Source organism: Urocitellus parryii, unplaced genomic scaffold, assembly GCF_045843805.1.
Source record: "Urocitellus parryii isolate mUroPar1 unplaced genomic scaffold, mUroPar1.hap1 Scaffold_53, whole genome shotgun sequence".
NCBI lineage: Eukaryota > Metazoa > Chordata > Mammalia > Rodentia > Sciuridae > Urocitellus > Urocitellus parryii.
The window spans coordinates 106,430-126,885 of NW_027554068.1; the positions used below are offsets into that span (position 1 = coordinate 106,430).

General features: G+C 40.3%; 2 pseudogenes; both read left to right on the plus strand.

Moving 5' to 3' along the window:
* The first annotated feature begins 8,367 nt into the window (after positions 1 to 8,367).
* On the plus strand, positions 8,368 to 9,680 carry LOC144252683 (four-jointed box protein 1-like; annotated as a pseudogene).
* An 8,373-nt stretch (positions 9,681 to 18,053) lies between these two features.
* On the plus strand, positions 18,054 to 19,624 carry LOC144252684 (nocturnin pseudogene; annotated as a pseudogene).
* Positions 19,625 to 20,456: the final 832 nt, after the last annotated feature.

Below are 20,456 nucleotides of genomic sequence, written 5' to 3' on the forward strand. Positions count from 1 at the left end.
GATAGAAGGGATAAAAACAGGAAAATAATAAGTCAAATTATATCTGTTTTCAGAAGATATGATTTTATACTCAGAATATCCAAAACACTCCAACAATTTGATAAACAAATTAAGCAAACATCAGTTCACAAAATCAATATAAGAAAATCAGCACCTTCTCAAGACACCAATAAAGAACCTAGTGAAAAAAATAGCTTCATAAAATCAAATTAAATACCTAGGAATAAACCAAACCAATAAGGTGAGAGACATCTACAATGACAACTAGAGAACACTGAAGAAAGAAATTGAGGACCTTAGAATATGTAAAGTTGGTAAAATTAAAATTGTCCAAGTAGCCATACTATCAAAAAGTATTGCACAGATGCAATAGAATTCCATTCAATTAATATGACATTCTTCAAAGATCTAGAAAAATCAATTCTAAAATAAATTTGCAAGAGCAAAAGACTCAGAATAACCAAAGCAATTCTGAGCAAGAAAAGCAATATTTGAGGCATCAAATGATACTACAGAACTATATTAACAAAAAAGAAATCATGGTATTGGCATCTAAACAGACATGAAGTCCACGGGTATAGAAGACGCAGGGACAAATCACCATAGATACAGTAATTTGATATTCAAGAAAGGTGCCAAAAGCACATGTTGGACATGGTATTGATAGCTTTTTGGAAAAAAAGTGATGAAGAAACTGGATATTCACTTGCAGAAAAATGAAAATAGATTTCTACCTTTTACCCTGCACAAAAGACAACTCAAAGTGAATCAAAGATATAGACTTTAGAACAGAAATTTTTGAATTAATAGATAAACATGGGCTCAACATACCAACATATTGGTGTAGACACCCACTTCCTTAAAAGACTGCTAAAGTTAAAGAAATGAAACCAGAATCAATGATTTGGACAGCCTCAAATTAAAAGGCTTCTATACACAGCAAAGAAAACAGGGGCATGAAGATGGACATTAAATAATGGGACAAGATTTTTGCCAGCAGCCTTTCCAACAGGGAATTAATATCCAGAATATACAAACAAATCAAAAATCTCAACACCAAAAAAAAAAAAAAAAAAAAAAAAAAAACCCAAACAACCCAGTCAGTAAATGGGAGGTAAAACAAAAGAGACACTTCTGGAAAAAAGATACACAAATGGCCAAAAAAAGATATGGGAAAAGACACTTCAGTATCCTAGAAATCAGGGAAATGCAAATCAAAATTACACTGAGAATTCATCTCATCTTTATTGAAAATGACAATCATCAAGAATACACATAATAATAAACACTGGTGAGGATGTAGGTAAAAAGCGACACTCATACACTGTTGGCGGGTTTGCAAATTAGTACAACCACTTTTTCCTGGAAAGCAGTGGAGATATTCCTCAAAAGACTAGGAATAGAACCACCATATGACCCATATGACCCAGCTATCCCTCTCCTTAATATTTATCCTAACGTACAGAATTCAGCATACTATAGCAACACAAGCAGACCAACACTGAGAGCAGTGCAATTCACAAGAGCCAAGTTATGGAACTAGCACTGGTGGTCATCAACAGATAAATGGATGAGCAAAAATGAAATATTATATATATATATATATATATATATATATATATATATATATATATATATAGAGAGAGAGAGAGAGAGAGAGAGAGAGAGAGAGAATGAATAGATTTTTACAAAGCCAGAAAAAAGAATGAAATTATAGCATTTGCTAGTAAATAGATTAAACTGAAGAACATTATGCTAAGTGAAATCAGGCAGATGCAGACATCAAGTGTTGAAATGTTCTTACTTGGGGAAGCTAAAATCATAAGGGAAAAAAAGAAGAAATTCCATGAAAATAGAATGGATATAAGTAGAATGGAAAAGGAAGAAAGAGGGGGAGGGGAATATGGATGGCATAAGGGAGGATCAGTGGAATAAAACTGACCAAATTATGGTACATAAATACACAAACAAACTTCAGTGAATTTCAAATTTATGTGTATCTTTTTATTTTTATATTTTTAACTTTATTGTATGTATTTATTTTATGTGGTGATGAGGATAGAACCCAGGGCCTTGCATGTGCTAGATAAGCATTCTACCACTGAGCCACAACCCTAGCCCAAACTTTATGTATATCTAAAATCACAAATTTAAAATATATAAATGGACAAAAGGCAGATGAGTAGAATAGAGTTAAAGGGACACTGGGAAGAAAAAAATGAAGGCAAAGAGAAGTATTGGGGACCAAATAGCAATAAATTATATTCTATGCATATGTGATTATGTCAAAGTGAACCAAAATATCACCTATAGCTATGATGCACTAAGAATACCATTAAAACTAAAAACTTTAAGTACAGACGTTAAAAAGGATGTAGAGAGAGAACTTATGGCATAGGTAAAAATGCTTGCCACCTACTCCTCAGACAGAGGATTAATACCCAGAATACATTAGGAATTTGAAAACTTAACACTAAATTAACAAATAACACAGTGAATAAGCAGGGGAATGAATTAAACATACAAATAAAAGAATATAAATGACCAATAATATAGGAAAATTAAAATGTATGGCATCTTTAGCAATTGGGAAATGTAAATCAAAACTACAGTGATGTGTTGGGGTTATATCTCAGCAGTAGAGCCATTGCCTAGCATGTACAAAGTGCTAGGTCCAATCCTCAGAACCATATAAAAATAAATAAATAAAATAAAACGTATTTTTAAAAAACTATGCTCAGATTTCATCTTCAGGCAGAATGGCAGCATTACAAATAATAATAAGTGCTGGAGAGGACGTGGGGAAATGAAAACAATTTTACACCATTAGTGGGATTGTAAATTGGTAGAACCACTCTGGATATCAGTATGGATATTTCTCAAAAGACTAGTAATGGAGGGCTAGTGTTGTGACTCAGAGGTAGAACACTTGCCTAGCACATGCAAGGCATCCTGGGTTTGATCCTCCACACCACATAAAACAAGATTAAATAAAGATATTGTGTCCAAATACAACTAAGAAATATATTTTTTAAGAAAGACTAGGGATTGAACCACTTTATGACTCAGCTCAACAACACCTTGGTATTTACTGTAGAGAATTAAAGTCATATGCACAATGTGCTATGTGTGTAGCCAAGTACACAGTAGTACAATTCACAGTAGTCAAACTATGGAAGAGCCCAGGTATTTGCCAATGGCTGAATGCATGAAATAAATATTGTATACATGAGAAATGGGGTTTTTTAGCCATAAAAATGAAATCATGTCACCTGCAGGAAAATGAATGGAACTTAGAACATTATGTTAAGGAAAAGCAAAACTCAGAAAGTCAAGGGTCATGTGTTTTCTCTCATTTGTGGAAGCTAGAAAGGAAGAAGAAAAGGAAAAATGGTGTGACTTCACGAATAGTGAAGGGAGAACAATAGAACAGAGGAAAGGGTTCAGGGAGAGGGAGCAAAGGGGTAAAAATAAAACTATTGGGGAAAATATCAATCATATTATACTGCTTTATCATATTCATGTGTGTATATATAACACAAATCCCCTACTTTGAATAACTGTAATGCACCAATTAAAAAAAAGAAAGATAAAAATAATTTTTTATATAAAAGGGCAAAATCACCCAGTGTAAGGGAAACCCATAAATCATACAGGTTTCATATTCTGTGTCTTGTGAGGCTGCATTATAGCTCCTTAATGTACCTTTTCACCATGACTGAATTCCATAGTCCAAATGCTAAGGGAAAACTTTGCTTTTTCTTCATCTTTGCTTCCTGGTTTGGGACCATTACCTTGGAGACCTTCCTTAGTCTTATCCATCAACCTGATACTCCTGAACTCCCTCAATGCACAATTTGTGAGAAACCCTCTCTTGAAACCCCCTTTATCTATGTTATATCCCTATAGATACTAGTTTGGACTTCCTGGAGCTTTGCAAAAAGTATAGGGCTCAAGGAGGACTCCTTATACAAATTATTGGAAGACAGCAACTTCCCCATTATTTACATGACCAACTCACAGTAACACTACTGGCTCGTTGGTCCACTTCCCAAGAATGTCTGTCCCTTTGTCATTTGCCTCCACAAGAGCTTTTCCAGAGGCTCATTACTGATAGCAAGTCCTACAAATTGACAATTGTGAGGGATGCAATACATCAAAGCATCCCATTCTTATTGATAGCCACACTTATAAACAAAAGCAGACACAGTTCACTAAAGGGACCCAGAAAGTTGTCAGAGATATCTGGCCGTGTGGCAGAAGTAGGGATATGCCCCAACCTCTGTCTATACAATGTGCAACTCATTCAGAAAAATCAATGGAATGCTACAAATACCTCTGAGTCTGTCACTGTCATTGTTTCCTTTAGAAAACAATATCGCAACATGGGAGCCTCACTTTCAACACAACGGGCTGTACTTTTTATGTTGTAAACAAATGGAACAAGGAGGCTGGGTTGTGCCTCAGTGATAGAGCACTTATCCAGCATGTGTGAGGCATTGGATTTGATCTGGAACACCAAATAAATACATAAATAAATAAAGTTATAACAAAAAAACCTGAGACAAGTATGACCCTGATATCTTCAGGCAAAAGTGCTTCATTTTCTATTGAAATACTGCCTGGACACAATACAAGATGGGATATGGGAAACAGTGGCCCCACAATGATTGCCTAAATTACATCATACAACTGGAGTTTTTCTGCAAATGGTCCAATGGTGTGAGATTCCATATGTGCAAGTCTTCATGACATTTTATCAAAATCCAGACATATGCTGAAAGACACGTGATGATTTTAAGACAATAGAAAAGCCAGATCTTCTAATTGATCCCTGCTTTGCAGTTCCCATTTTAGCTCCAGGGAAGGTTATATGCCAGATAACAAAAGAACCCCTTCATAGATCATGGGGTCCCCAGACCCCTCCTCTGTATGTTCCGAAGTACTGTACTGGGTATGATGTACTGCACATCATACCCAGAGTGGCCTCTTACCATCCAATTACCAAATATTTGGTTGACACTCTTGCCCATAAAGGAGGTCACCAAAATGAATGAAAAAACTCAGTATTTACACATATTTCTTTGTGACTGTAAACTCCACCTCCAAGAGAAGACTTGGAAATTGCTCCAAAGTTTCCTTCTGCTTTATCAGTAATTTTCAAACACTCACACTTGCCTTCAATCTTGGGTGGAGGGATGTTTATTTAATCTTTACTATCAGCTGCACTCCAGATATGCAAAAGATAGTTTTATTAAAAACATGTTCAGAGTTGGGGCTGGGGCTCAGTGGTAGAGTGCTTGCCTGGCATATTGAGATTTAATTCAATCCTCAGCACCACATAAAAATAAAATAAACATATTGCATCAATCTAATATATATATATATATATATATATATATATATATATATATATATATATATATATAATATTTTTAAAAACATGTTCATTATGAAAAATTCAAAGAGATTACCCAGGGAACAGAAGAAAATCACACAGGTTCCATGCATTTCTTAATGAGGTCTTTAAAAGTACACGAACATAGACCAACCTCCTTAAGGGACAATCCCTTAAGGGATACCATTTTATAGCTCAGTCTGTTCCTGATAGCTAGAGAAAACTCCAAATGTTTCAATTGAAGTTCTCAAAATTTGTTAATAGATATGATTTTCTCTGTCTTAAATGACAGGGACTTGGAGGAAATCTGATAAAGAAAAAGGAGGGATAAGAGAAAGGCAGCACCACCTGCAAAAACCTACCCACTTGACAGGATAGGATTCAATCCTCATGGTAATATAATACTTCAGGAAGCAACAGAGTAGGATAGCTCCAAATGCAGGGGAAATGGACATCTGGCACCCAAGTGCACAAGCCCAACACCCACCCCTGCCCCACACTTTGTATGTAAGGATGACCTTGTCATGTAACACTGAAAGAAAAGAAAATGGATCAAGACACAAGGTCTGACCATTTCAAGAAGCCTGGAAAGGCCAAGAGTACAAAGATGCCCCTAACAAACATTTGCATTTCACATGAAGAAATCTGGGCAATTCTTGAGGTGGCAGGCAAGTTAATGCAGTTCCTTTTGGACACAGGGTACACAATCTATCCTGAAATCCTCTGCTACACTCTCGCCTCAATTTTCAGCAGTAGTAAAACCATAATTCCAGTATTTGACACCCCCTACTGTTCCTTGGGTGATTGATCCCAAGTATGAGACAATGTAATCCCATGAAAAGTCCTAAATTCACAGCTGGCACAGATATTATTAAAGGGGAGAAGTTATTCATATAAAAGACAATACCCCTAAGGACAGAAGCACTGCATGGTTTACAAGCCACTGTATGTACATCTTTATAATACAGGATTATAATTTGTTATCAGTTATCATGTGATAGTGAAATTCTTCTGAGACATAAACCAAATAGGAATTATAGATAATTACAGGATTTAAACTTGGTCAATAAGGCAGTGATCCTCCTCTGCTCCATGATAACAAACACAACTTGCTACCCAGGTTCCAATGTACCACTCAGTGATGCACTGTCCTAGATCTCAAGGGGGCAGCCCACTCCTAACATCCTTTTGCCTCAAATGGGGAGATCCTGAGATGCACACTAAACAACTTATCTGAACATACAGCACCCATTTGTTTGCCTGAGGGTTGAAAAAGAATTCAAAAGACTAGGTCTTCTGGCTAAAATTGACCTTCAGTATGTAGGTGACATTCTCACTTGTAGGCTAGATAAAGAGAACTCTAATAAAAATACTCTCTGGCAACAAAATTTCCTAGTAGAAAGAGTTTTCTGGGCATCTAAATCCCAGATCAGTTCACACAACAAAATTTTACTTAAGGTATATTCTATTTGGGAGGGTTACCTCAAAAATAATAACCCAGGAATACTTACCACAGAGAAATATCTCCACTCCCTTATATGTTCAGACAGGGCATAGATAAGTTGCTGAGGCTTGCTTTAAGCTTATGATCATCTTGCCTTAGCCTCTGGAATGACTGGCATTACATACTAGTAACACCATGCCCAGCATGATATATTCTAACCCTAGAAAAAATATAGCTGACTAGGAACAGGGTTCAAGCAACCTGTAATACCACAAACAATCTGTAATAGCACACCACCTGGGACCAAACATCAAATCTGAGCCTTCATGAGAATGGCTAGTGATTGCTGAATCTGGATTTCTAACTTAGGCATCATGGCAAAATACTTGATGTATCAATTCAAGGACCAGATTTAGAGCCCTTGGAGTGAAATCAAATCCTACAAGATGCATTCATGCAGAAACTCCTACATTGGGCATCCCTAATCTACACAAACCTTTCTTCTTTTATGTGGCTCAAAAGGGAGGAATAGTATTAAGGGTACTAGTCTAAATATTGGGAAACAAAACAACAGCCTGTAACTTAGTTTTCAGAGAAGACAGGCCCTTTCAGCACTAGATACCCCCTTGAATAAGTGGAGTAGAACCATAGCCATACTAATGGAAAAGGCATCTAAACTAACTCTAAGTAAAAGATTAGAAGTTCCTACTCCACATCAGATAAAGGGACATCTCTGACTGGCATCAGCTAGACTAAATAAATATCAAATAATACTTCTAGATAATCTCAAGGTATATTAAAGTTTCTGCCTCTCTCACAAGTAAAGAAACATCTTCTACCACAGTTTATTCATGAATGGATGTGCAATCCCTTACCTGTGTCAGTTGAGAAAAACTTACAGGTCAACCTCCCAGAAACCTAGAACAAGAATTGTTTATAGATGAAAGAAAAATTTTTAAAAATGGACAAATATTTGTATGGTATGCTGTAATAACTAGAATTCACCTCTTGAATATATGGGCAGCACAAAACCCTGAACTTATCACCCTAACATCACCACTGTTTCAATGCAAGGACAAATGAGCCAACATTTACACTGTCAACATATGACTTAAGGGTGCTTCATGCACATGCAATCAACTAGAAAGACAGGGGAAGGTTTACGGAAAAAAATTCTCCTTCTAAACATAGATAGAAATTCTACAATTCTAAAATTATTCTAAAATTATTAGAAGCAAGCTACCTCAAAAACAAGTAGGTATAATCCTTTGCAAATGGCATCAAAGAGATCTGACAAGACAACACAGCGAAATACAAAAGCAACTGGGAAGCAGAGGCGAGGCGAGTTCCCAGCGCAGGGCAGAGCGCCGGACAGAGCCCCGCAGCGCCCTACGGCCGCGATGGGGCTCAGGCGCCCAAAGCCCCGGAGCCAACAAGCTGCCGGGCCCGCCTCGCCGCCCTGACCCGGGCGCCCGGGCTCAGCTTGAAGCGGCGGCGGCGGCGGCACCTGCGCGGCCGCGGGAGCATGGGGAGAGGGATGCGGAGCGCCGCCGCCACTGCGGGGCTCTGGCTGCTGGCGCTGGGCTCGCTGCTGGCGCTGTGGGGCCGGCTCCTGCAGCCGCGGACTGAGCTGCCAGACTCCCGGCCGCCCGAAGACGGACTCCCCCAGCGTCCGGCCCGGAGAGGAGGCCCCGCGCCCGTGCCTTGCTTCCCTCTGCCCCCGCCCCTGGCGTGGGACGCCCGCGGCGGCTCCCTGAAAACTTTCAGGGCGCTGCTCACCCTGGCGGCCGGCGCTGACAGCCCTCCCCGGCGGCACCCTGGCGAGCGCAGGCGGCAAGTGCCCGCTGGGCGGCCCGCGCTGGCGGAGCGCGCGGCTGTGCACGAGGGTGTCTTCTGGAGCCGTGGCTTGGATGAGCAGGTGCCCCGGGGCTTTTCCGAGGCCCAAGCGGCGGCGTGGCTGGAGGCTGCGCGCAGCGCCCGGGTGGTGGCCCTGGAGGGTGGGGGCTGCAGACACAGTTCGAACAGACTGGCCGGTTTTGCCGACGGCACCCGAGCCTGCGTGCGCTACAGCATAAACCCCGAGCAGATCCAGGGCAAGGCCCTGTCCTATTACCTGGCGCGCCTTCTGGGCCTCCAGAGCCAAGTGCCACCGCTGGCACTAGCTCGGGTGGAGGCTGGGGCGCTCAGTGGGCACAGGTGCAGGAGGAACTGCGCGCCATGCACTGGACGGAGGGCAGCGTGGTGAGCCTGACGCGCTGGCTGCCCAACCTCACAGACGTGGTGGTGCCAGCGCCCTGGCGCTCAGAGGACGGCCGTCTGCGGCCCCTGCGCGACGCGGGGGGCTAGCTGGCCAACCTCAGCCAAGCGGAGCTGGTGGACCTGGTGCAATGGACCGACCTGATCCTTTTCGACTACCTGACGGCCAACTTCGACCTACTTGTAAGCAACCTCTTCAGCCTGCAATGGGACCCACGCGTTATGCAGCGCGCCACGAGCAACCTGCACCGTGGTCCCGGAGGGGCGCTGGTCTTTCTGGACAATGAGGCGGGCTTAGTACATGGTTACCGGGTGGCAGGCATGTGGGACAAGTATAACGAACCGCTGTTGCAGTCGGTGTGTGTGTTCCCCCAGCGGACCGCGAGGTGCGTCCTGGAGCTGCACCGCGGTCAGGACGCGGCGGCCCGGCTACTGCGCCTCTACCGGCGCCACGAGCCTCGCTTCCCGGAGCTGGCCGCGCTTGCCGACCTCCACGCTCAGCTACTGCAGCGCCGCCTCGACTTCCTCGCCAAGCACATTTTGCACTGCAAGGCCAAGTACGGCCGCCGGCCGGGGACTTAGCGTCACCCTGAGGAAGAGAGGAAGAACCGGGACGGGGGTGTGGATGAATGGGGGAAGGGCTGTCGCCCCTGCCACCGGCTGGGACCAGCTGGACCAATGCCCAGCCAGTGACCTGAGCGCAAAGGTTTTTAAAAACTAATGCTTCACCCACCTGCCCTCTTTTTTTTTTTTTAATCCCTCGCTTTTTTCCTTTCAAAGTTCTAAGAAGGCGAACTCACCGAGGCGAGAAGTGTAACATTCCCTCCACCTAGCTTTTAAACTATTCTTTCCTGTGCCAGAGCGGAGACTGGATCCGAAGAAACTGGCTGCTGGGGTTTGTTCCCCATGTGACGGTCTCTGTGGGAGATGAACCCCATTCTTGGACATCCCCCCTCCCTTTCCAAAAAAGGAAAACTTCCGTTTGAGCGGTTGAGCTAATTCTGCAATTTCCTACCAAACGCTGTGCTGGTGGCCCCGGAGCAAGGCTGTGACATTGGCTGGTGGAGCCCCCTTCCTGTGTTCTGCCTTTGTTCCAGCGCAGCGATGATCACTGTTCAGAGAAGGGGGACAGCTCCCTCCCGATAGGACAAAGAGAGCAAGACCTCCACACCCTGGGGAGTCCTGGAGACCCTGACAATTTGTCTGACTCATTTCTGAACTCTGTTTTGGCCTGAAGGCTATGAATGCACTGAGTCAAATACGAATTGCTTCTTTCTGCCCCTCCCAACTGACCAAAATTTTGACAATGACGATGTTTACTAGAAGAAAAAACAGTTCCATGCACTTTACTTTGTTTAAATTTTTTATTAAGAAAAACTTTTTTATTTGATAGAATTTGCCTTCTATGTATATATGTGCATAAATTGTGGTGTAAATATATTAAACAAACTTATATTTCAATAAAAGGGAGTTTAAATTTTTAAAAAAAGAGAGATCTGACAAGAAAAAAATTCTGCTTAAGAGATGCCATGTTTCCTTCTACTGACATCCAGCCGTCTTTGAAGTACACTACTGAGGAATCTAAGTGGGCTCAGGAACAAGGAAGAGACAAGTCTGGACCTTGGTTATGTGTAAACAAAAAAAAATTGGTTTTGGCTCAGGGATTACAATGAAAGGCCATAGAGGGAGTATATGATTCTTTCTACATGGAAAGAGATGCTCCAATGGGAATGGTCAGTTGGATGTTATGGACTTTGAAATACCAAATACCATCTGCCAGCTTAAACAAAGTTATTCTCTGTACAACTAAAATAACTCCATAAATTTGCTACCACCACCCCTTGTAGAACCAGGTCAACACCAGGAATCATATACAAAGGAAGACTGTCAACAAGATTTCACCCATATACCAATGTTCACAAGATACAAAATATTCCTAATCCTTATCGATATATTTACATGGTGGAGAGAAAAAGCATAGGAGGTAGCAAATATGTTCCAAGATCACTACAAAGTGACAATGGTCCAGCTTTTATGGCACAAGTTCCCCAGTAAATAGCAAAAGCACTGGGGATACAGTATTATCTACATTCTTCTTGGCACCTTCAAACTTTGAGCAAAATAAGAAAGGGCCAACTATTTCTTTATGAAGACTTGAGCTAAGATTTGCCTGCCAATGTCCAAAATCTGACCCAAGTTACTACCTGTTGCCCTTATCAGAGTTAGAAATACTATGAAAGCTTATCTGGACCCACATCCATATGAGATTTATGTAGCACACCATTTCTATCAGTAAATATGGTTCTAGACTAAGAAATTAGTCAACCTAATTCATATGGGATGAGTTCATACTACTCACCAAACATGCAGGAATGCCCATTGATCATGCCCAGTAAAATCCATTGAGCTCTACAAGAAAAGAAAGCCAGCAGACCAAGTTCTTAAGACCTGGAAGGAGGAAAAATCTATCAAAACACCTATAGCCTAGATGGAAAAAACTTAAACAGTCATTTTAACTACTTCCAAGGCCATAAAGGTACTGAGCATACCAAGATGGATCCATCTCTCTTGGGTTAAACACCTCCCTCTGAATCTTGAAATAATCCAGGCTTGCACATAGCTTCCAAGAATTCATCTTACACCTGTGAACCTATACAGGACCTCCAATTATCATTCTGACAAAATATATCCTCAAAACTGATAAGTAGTTTATAATTATAAAGTTAATTTTGCTTGTTCTCCTTGCTGCTTCACATTTGTTTATGACAACTTTTCCAAATATGAACAGTGACTGCAACCTTTAATCTCTCCTCCTGTTGGCTGTGTCCTTTTGAAACCTGACAGGTGTAGTTTTTACCACCTCTGTAGAAACCAATATGAAAACAAGCTCTTACACTTCCCCACCTTAAGTTAGCCAAGATTCCAAATGATTTTCTCTCAACATTCTCTATTCTCATGAAGCAATATCCATATCCCTTCACTCAATTTACCATACTACGACAGGTCTTTGTAATTTCTCAAAGAGAGATTCTTGGATCCTCTTGGTCTCTAGATATATTTATAGGCCTTCCATTCTCCTTTGGGGAGCCTGCTACCTCTTTCTACAGCAGTATACTCTCACTTAAATAAATCATCTTGCTCTGTCTAGTAGGTTTATCCTTCTACTCTTTGTTATTGACAAGAACCTGGAAATACAGAGAGTGCACCAACATCAACATCTATTATGACTAAAAGAAAAAAAAAGAACTGGAAATAGAAGGGAGAAATACAGCTGAATATATTGATGCATACCTGTAAACACAGCCTGAGCTGAGGCAGGAAAATTAGAAGTTCAAGGTCACCCTACATACCTTAACCATCTCTGCCTCAAAAAATTTTTTTAAAAGGCTAGGATTTAGTTTCATGATTGGTGGAGTGTATGCTTAGTACGTGTGAGGCCCTAAGTGCAATCCTTACTACTGAGATAAGAAAAAAAAAAAGAATAATACAACAACAAAATGAATAGCAACACACTGGAAAACCCAAAGCTACTAAATTAATTAATCAGAAAATAAAATACTTTCTCCAAAATGAGATTTTAAGAATGCATGATTTTCCTATTTCTTTCTAACATACCAGAAGTCCTTGCCAGATCTATTTGGCAAGAAATAGACACAAAGGGCATAGTTATTGGAAGGAAAAAGCATGACTATGTCTGTCCATAGAAGACATACTTTTATGTGTATATAATCTTAAAATTCCATGAAAATGAATAAATTAAGCATGAATATTCAGTATAAATAAATTTATTCTGCATATTTGGTAAATAAATAAATAAATTCAGCATGAAAATCCAGAATGCATAAATTCAGCAAAGGTGCTAATATACAACCCACACACAAAAAAATTAACAATAAAAATATGGCAAGAAAAGCAAAAAAAATTTCATCTATCATCTCAAAGAGAATAAAAGCTAGTCATCAAAACTGTGTGAAAATGAAAGAGAGAAATATAGATTAATAAAATAGAATAGAAAATCCAGAAAAAAAGGAACACTTAGATGTGTTCTCAAATGACACCACTAAAACACTATAGGAAAGGACTTGAACAAATATTTTTACCCACAGAATCACACCAGGATTTTCATTATACTCAATGGTCAATTAAGGAGGAATTTTTTTTTCATTTTTCATTATTGTATTACAATTATAAATAACAGTGGGATTAACTTTAACATAACCTCACAAGCAGGGAAAGTAATTTGTTCCAATTCAGTCCTCAGTACTTGCCCTTCCTCTCCCCTCTTCCCTGGCCCTGTTCCATTTACTGTACCATTCTTAATACTTAATCAATGATATAAATGACTTGTAATCTGAAAGTTATAAAACTATGAAGGAAATTTACAAAGACACCAAAAAGTGAAAGATAGCAAATGACCATGGGCTTAAATTTCTTAACTTATCAATACTGCCCAAAGCAATCCACAGATTCAATGCAATCCCTAAGAAAAGACTAATTTGTCATTGCAAAAATTTAAAACATCATTGTAAAATTAATATGAAATTTTAAAGCTACCAACTACCAAAACAGTGCTGAGAAAGAACAAAGTTGGAAGTCTGACACACCTTGATTTCAAGATGTCCTACTAAAAAGCCAGTCATCAAAACAATGTGAAAATGAAAGAGAGAAATATAGATTAATAAAACAGAACAGAAAATCCAGAAAAAATAAACACTTACATATGTCCTCAAATGACATCTGACAACACCATTCAATGGGAAATGAATAAACATTTCAACAAATGCTGTTGAAAAACCTAGATAGCCAAAAAAAATGAATTTGGATACTTGTCTGACACCAGATGCAAAAATTAACATAGATGGATGACCAAATGTCAGACCTACAGCTATAAGGCTCTAAAAACACAAAGGAACAATTTCATGACTTTGGATTTTTAAGTTATTTCTTGGATAGGACACCAAAATTACAGATACCAAAAGAAAGAGAAACTAGACTACATACAGATTGAAAATTTTATGCATATAGGGACACAATCATTACAGTGAAAAGGCAACCCACTGAATGCAATAAAACATTTGAAAATCATGTATCTGATAAGGATATAATATCCATGATGTAAAAAGTTCTTATATCTCAACAATATGACAACAACAACCAAATATTAAAATGGGCAAAGGATTTACATAGACATTTCTCCAGAAAAGAGACACAAATGTCTGAGAAGCACATGGGAAGATGGTCAACATTAATAATCTGTGGAGAAAGAAAAATAAGAGCCACAATAAGATATATCTTTAAACTCATGGTGATGGCTACTTTCAAAGAAACAGAAAACACCAGTACTGCTAAGAATGTGTAGAAACTGGAACCCTAGTGTACGGTGTGTTAGAATGCAAAGTGGTACAAACTTTATGGAAAAATGTATGGTGGTTCCTCAAATTATCAAATGAATTTCTGTCAACATTCTCTATTCTCATGAAGCAATATTCATATCCCCTCACTCAATTTACCACCCCAGGTGAGGTGGTAATTCAAATTCTCACCATAAACCTCTATAAACATTACAGGAAAGGACTTGAACAGATATTTTTACCCACAAAATCACACCAGGATTATTCATTATACTCAAAGGTCAACTGAGAAGGGATTTTTTTTTTCATTTTTCATTAGTGTACTACAATTATACATAACAGTGGGGTTCATTTTAACATAACCTTACAAGCAGGGAAAATAATTTGTTCCAATTCAGTCTTCAATACTTGCCCTTCCCCTTCCATCTTCCCTGGCCCTGTTTCCTTTACTGTACCATTCTTCCTTCTACATATTTATATCTTTCTAAAGTAGTGCTTAAAACACTTCTTTAGGTATAACTAAGGGTGAAATTCACTGTGTTCTATTCAAGTATGTACTATAATAGTTTGGTCAAATTCATTCCAATATCCCTGCTTTTTCTTTCTCATGGAGAAATGTTGTAAATGTGGGATGCATATATAATAGGATATTATGTGTTCTGAATAAAGAAGGAAGTTCTGTCCAATACTAGAACATGAACAGACCTTTTGAACATTATTCTAAGTAAAAGAATACATTTTTATGACTACTTATATGAGGTACACAGAGTAGTCAAAATAATAGAAAAAATAGAATAGTGGTTTCCAAGCCCTTAGGAGGCAAGGAAATTGAGACTTAAAGAATAAGTCTCAAGAAATGAGCGAGTTTCTAATTTGCAAAATGAAAAAGTTCTGTGGCTGCATGTTGGTGTCAGAAGTATGGCAATACAAATATACTGAAAACCACTGTCCTGCATTCCTAAATGGTTAAGATAGTAAAAGTTTGTTAAGATGGTAAAACTTTATTTGTATTTGATCACTTATATATAAGTTAATCACATTTTTCTTATTTCCAAATAAATAAAAACTGAAAAGAACTTCCTTCTTTATTCAGAACACTTAATATCCTATCATATGTGTATGCCACATTTAAAACATTTCCACTTGAGAAAGGAAAAGCAGGATTAGTAGAATGAATTTGACCAAACCATCCTAGTACACATTTGAATTCTCCATTGGGAGATCATTTCAATAAGAAATGTTGAAGGACCATGTTGGCTGAAAGGAAGGATCACTAATTCCCATGCCAAAAAATAAATAACAATAATGAGCATAGCTCTCAGGAAAAAAATTAAAAGTCAATATAATTGGATTTTCAGCTTGTAATTCCTCTTATAATATGATTGAAGACACAATTATATGATAATTGTAGAGTCAGTAGTGTTTCCAGAGCATGCACACTGTGAGCTCAGGCATGTGAACCCATGGGACACTAACACAGCCAGGTTGGGAGGGTCCTGTGGGGAACACACTTAGAGTCTTGGACTTTGTCTTGGAAATGAAAAAAATCCAAGAGAGGAAGCAACAGTTGGACAAACATAAATATCTGTCTCAGGAATTGTTCCTGAATCTGTGAATCTTCCAGCAGTTTCCTTTCTGAGTCTCTATGAACCATTCAGGAGAAAAATGGCCATATTGGAGAAACTCCGCCCCCCTGAGGGGTCAACACTGATCTACTTACATCCACCAGCCCAGAATCCTACAGGCTAGCAACACTCCAGCTCAAGAGGCACAACCACCTACCAGTACAACTAATGTTCTCAGACCCACTGGATAAGAACCAGAAACTAGAATCTCACTTCTGCCACAGTCACCGGCCTCCACTGTGCACAGGCCGAGTGTGGGCAACACATCAGATCAACAGAAACAAGTGTATATGGGAAGGGCTTGCCATCACTAATGTGCTCCTGGGACCACATTCAACACCCATCACACACACACACACACACACACACACACACACACACCACCCAGCCACAAAGACATGTGCACATTTCCCTTACTCATGTATGTACACGCGTGACAATCCCTTCTGTTACAGATAGCATAAAAAATGCTCACATTTGAAAACAGATGTACAACCATCAGGTCACTGCCATCCACCAAACACACAGATGCACAAATTGACCCCATTCTTGCATTCCCTGAATACATACAAAACATCTTCCCATCAAAAAACACATATTCAACCCCTACTCCAAAATGCACATGCCAATACATGCATCTGTGAACTATACTTTACAAATTACATGCTTATACATTCATACATAAAATACACTCCCTGAAAGCAAGTGCACATTATACCACCAAAAATTGAAAATACACACACACACACACACACACACACACACAAACATATATGCATACAACCCTACTTTTTTCCAGAACGCACACAAACAGAATCCTAAACTCTCTAGCAAATCACACAGATGTGATACTCTCAAAAGAAACACATACTTCATAAACATTAGAAATATTACTTCATCCTCAACATACAACAACTCTTAGAACTTCCTAAAGATTTAGCAACCAGATATACCATGGTTATAAAAATGTAACATGCATGACACTGAAGGATATGGGCACAACCCAAAACATACACACATAAACATGACTCTATTCTCAAAAATATTTGATGTGCAAACAACTCCTAAATACACATAAAGACTCCCAATCCCCTCCAAATGTACATAATAAGGATATCAACTACAATTCATTTGTCATCATTTTCCAGATACATAATCCACTCGTAGCTTCAGTACAAAATATACCTACCACTGCATTCTCTACCCTCATACTCTAAGCCCCAAAGTGTACATACACATTCTCAAAAACTCTCCCTTCAAGCACTGCTCTTAATAAATACCCATAAACCCCACCACACCATGAACAATGCATACACACTGTCACTAACCAAATACCTAACATGTATTCCCATATACATGTACCACTTGCATTCCCTAAGAAAGCACACACCACCGACTTACAGCTCGAAAATGAATATACAGTCAACGCATTACCTGAATACATTCAGAGCCCTAGATTACATGTGATTGACAACACAGGTGTCTGTCTGAATATACACATTCCATAGAACAGCCACAGACTAAGAAGCACATGCAGCCACTCTGTCATTATTAATAGATATATATAGGACTCCTCATACCTCCTGATGTACACAGTCACAAGCACACAACCCCATGAAACTCTGAAAATTCTCAATTATATAAACTTCCTATCTGTCAGATGCCTGGTCATACACCCAGAATTCCTCATAACCAAATATAAAACACATACACCACAAAAACCAATTAAGGGTACACAATCTGTACCCTATCATATAAAACCTCATAATTCTGCTTACCTTCAAAAAAACAGTTAAAATAGATACACATATCCCCATATCACAGAAAAATATTGACCAGCCAATATAATGCAAAATGCAATCACACAAATGTTCTATCAATAACTGAATATATTCAGAACATACTCAAATACTTCTTAACATATGACACTAATCTCCATTCCCAAATGTATCTTATATGACCACCTGTATGCCACAAACATGCACATACATTCAATGCCTCAGAATCTGAACGTAAGTACAGGAAAAACTCTCAGTCCTAAATTCTTACCTTGAAACCCTGTTTATACATATAAACTCTAAGATCTGGAAATACATAGATCCGAGCTCTCGCCAGCCTGCGGCAGACTGAGCCATCTTCCAGCGGCCCCAGCGAAGTGAGAAGCAGCTCATAGCATCTGCCCTAAGAGGCCCGGAGGTCTGATCAACTCGCCTGCCTTGGCCTCCTCCAGGCTCTGCTCTTCAGGCGCGCCATAAGCTGCCTTGGCGCTTGTGACGGCTGCGCCCCGCATGTATCAGAGCGGCTCTGCTTCGCCCTGCTGCAGAAGGACTCCCCAACCTGCGCCGCCTGCCGGTGCCCAGGATGCACCGCCACTCGCCCTCGCCCGCGATCGACCCGGCCTTCGTCCCCAGGCTCCTGGCGGCCGTCTCAGCGGATTCAGGCACCATGAGGTTGTGTTCCCCAACTGCGTGTTCCATGGGAAAGGTCACAAGAAGACTCTATAGTGCTCTCGCCAAAACTCTGAACAGCAGCGCTGCCTCTCAGCACCCAGAGTATTTGGTGTCACCTGACCCAGAACATCTGGAGCCCAGTGATCCTAAAGAGCTTCTGGAGGAGTGGAGGGCTGTCCTGCATACTCAACCTCCCAGGTTCCAGAGGGACTTTGTGGATCTGAGGACAGATTGCCCCCATAGCCACCCACCCATTAGGGTCATGCAATGGAACACCCTTGCCCAAGCTCTTGGAGAGGGCAAGGACAACTTTGTACAATGCTCTGTTGAAGCTCTCAAGTGGGAAGAGAGGAAGTGTCTCATTCTGGAGGAAATCCTCGCCTACCAGCAGGGCATACTGTGCCTGTAAGAGGTGGACCCCTATTTTGACACCTTCCATCCGCTCCTCAGTAGACTGGACTATCAAGGCACCTTCTTCCCAAAGCCCTGGTCACCTTGTCTAGATGTTGAACACAACAATGGACCAGATGGTTGTACCTTATTGTTTTCTCCAGAACCGATTCAAGCTGGTCAACAGTGCCAATATCAGGCTAATGGCCATAACGCTGAAAACCAACCAGGTGGCCATTGCTCAGACCCTGTTGTGCAAAGAATCAAGACTACAGTTCTGCATCAAGGCCACCCACTTGAAAGCTCGCACTGGCTGGGAGCAGTTTCATTTGGCCCAGGGCTGTGACCTTCTCCAGAACCTGCAGAACATCACCCAAGAGGCCAAGATCCCCCTGATCATTTGCAGGGACTTCAATGCAGAGCCCACTGAAGAGGTCTACAAGCACTTCGATTCCTCTGGCCTCAACCTGAATAGAGCCTACAAGCTGCTGAGCAACAACAGGCAGTTGGAGGTCTGGACCTGGGAGGGGGAGGGAGGGGACACACCCTGAATTACACCTGGTACTCCAGACAGGCCACTGAGCAGTGGCTTGGCGCTTGACCTGCTTACGCAGGAGCAGATGGAGCTTCCCTCCTTCAACTACCCCTCTGACCACCTCTCTCTAGTGTGTGACTTTAGCTTTAATGAGGAACCCAACAGACTTCTATAAAAGCTGATCTGGCCTTTTTAATCACAGGAAACTTAAACAGGGATATTCAGGAAACTGAAAAAAAGATAGGAAATTGCCTGAGGAAGGTCCGCAGTTGCAGTTTCTGTATCCTTTCCTGCCTTTCCAGCATGCCCTTGGGAATGATCCTGTTAGTTCAGGAACCTTTTCAATGCAAATTGTAGCAAAAAGGCTGTTTGTTTGCACTCTAGTTTCCGGCTTTTTTTATTCTCCCTCCCTGAGGATTCCCTTTTGCTCTGTCATTTAAGGGCATTCAGCTGGGCTCCCTTTGAAGCTCTTTCAGTTTGTGGATGCTTTAAAAACTTGCTGGCTTGCTTGCCTATTCCATCGCTAACATTCAGTATGTAGGAAAATTTCACTAGACCGTATTTCAAGTTATTCATTTGTGAGTTTTTCAAATGTCAACAGGATATGCATGCAATATTTATTATTTTTATATCTTCATGTAAAACTAAATTATGACATCATGAACATTTTAGAACCGTGCAAGACTCAAGTTATAAAATCACTTAGAGTAATTTTCTTCAAGCTTTTAAATGTCTCCTTCTGGTGCCCTACAATGTGTACAGAGAAGCTTTTCAGCATGGGGGGGATATTATTTAAGTCTGAGTATAGGGACTGAAGCTCTCTTCATCAATACTGTTCTCTCTGCCTCCATGTTTCCCATTGTGTTTCTTGAAAAATTCCAGTTAGTTTTCCATCATTTAATCACTGCTATGCATTGTCCTTTTTCCATTGGGATAATAGTGGTATACATTTGAAAGTTAGTATCATCATCATTTATGTTGGAATGTGCTTTTCACCATGATTATTT